The sequence below is a fragment of the Ursus maritimus genome (assembly GCF_017311325.1).
Source record: "Ursus maritimus isolate PB19 chromosome X unlocalized genomic scaffold, ASM1731132v1 scaffold_X1, whole genome shotgun sequence".
NCBI classification, from domain to species: domain Eukaryota; kingdom Metazoa; phylum Chordata; class Mammalia; order Carnivora; family Ursidae; genus Ursus; species Ursus maritimus.
In genome coordinates this window covers 116,985,535-116,987,102 of record NW_024423319.1, presented here as the reverse complement: position 1 = coordinate 116,987,102, position 1,568 = coordinate 116,985,535, and positions in this window count along the sequence as shown.

Below are 1,568 nucleotides of genomic sequence, written 5' to 3'. Positions count from 1 at the left end.
GGAGGAGGAGGAGGAGGAGGAGGAGAGGAGGGGGAGGAGGAGGAGAGGGGAGAGGCCGAGTCAGATGGGATGGGCGGGCGCTTAATTCCTTCCGCTCCTGGCGGGCTCCAGTCGCGGCCGCCGCCGCCAGCTGTTGGGGGCTGCAGCGACCAAGCGTCCACGACAGGTGTCAGGGCGGACGGCGCTCCTACCTCCTGCCACTCCACCCCTGCCAGGTCCGTGGGACCCGGGCTGCCAGGGCTGGGGCTGCTAAAGCCCTCAACACCAGCGAGAGGGCGAGCTTGGGTTTCCAAGAAAGAGCGACTTTCGCTAACTTTGAAAGGGGTGTGGGCCTGACGCTGGAAGGCGATTCGGAACCCGCTCCGGCGAGGGCGGAGTCTCGGTGTTTGGAAAGCCCTCCTTTGGGAGCGTCTCAACGGCGGGAACCCTAGCAGAGGGCAGGGGCCAAGTAATGCAGCCTGGGGGAACTGCGGACGGGAGGAAGGCCGAGCTGGAGGCCGGCCTGACTGCGCCACTTTGGGTAAACTGAGTCCCAGAGGGCTTGCAGTATCTGGGCATGTCTTGGGAACCCCGCTGGAAGCGGGAGTCCTGAAGAATCTGCCGGGACCCAAGGACTGGTGTCGGTGCCAGGCTGGATCAGAGTTGGGGGTTGGGGGCACTGCTCGAAGCACCGCTTTCTGTGCCTTACTTAGTTCTTAGGTGCACATCGGAAAAGGACACACCAAGAATTTGGAAACGGGAGAAACGTACACTATTTGCAAATGCTGCCAGATGAACCAAATAATTTTTAGCACACGCTGGAGGTTCACAACACCCCTAAAAACTGGCCTCTGCTCTGAAATCCCTCGTGGAAGCCTGCACTTTTAAACACCCTGGAGGTCCCTCCCCGGGCCTGGCATTCTGTGATTTATGTGCAGTTTCCCACAAGCTAAGTCCAGACAAAGGCAGGGTCTGGGGCCAGAGTGGAGACTCTAGACCCAGTGAAATCCATCAATCCAAGCCCAAGAAGGGTAGCTATCCAGTGGAAGGTGGGTTTGTGGATGGCTTGTCTCCTTTCTTCAGGGTCCCACGGTGCTGAACTTGGTGAGTGGCCCTTCCCCCGCTCTGTGTAGGTGTATAGGGTGGGGAGAAGGGAAATAAGATGTGTCCCCCATGTTTGAGCCCTTACAATTTAGTTGGATGAACCACGCAACTAATGTAATATTTTGAAAACAATGGCATCATAATCGTAAATATGGAAATTATAAAAAACTGAGGATGTGAAGCCAGGGGCGCAGGTATCCTGAGGAATCTACTACTAGATAATCTCATGACCATTCATCTTCCTGAAAAACTCTTAAGATTATATCTGCTAAAGCCTGCCCTCCGATCCAGGAATTTCACTCCTAGATATATAGAGAAATGGGCGCCAATGGTCTCCTCATGTATAAGAATATTTATAATCTTTAGGTAGAATCACCAAAATGGAAACAATCCAGATGTCCTTCAACGGCTCCATGATGAACCAACAGTGGTCTGTCCATACAATGGGATACCACTCAGCAATGACAGGAATATAAGACTGATGC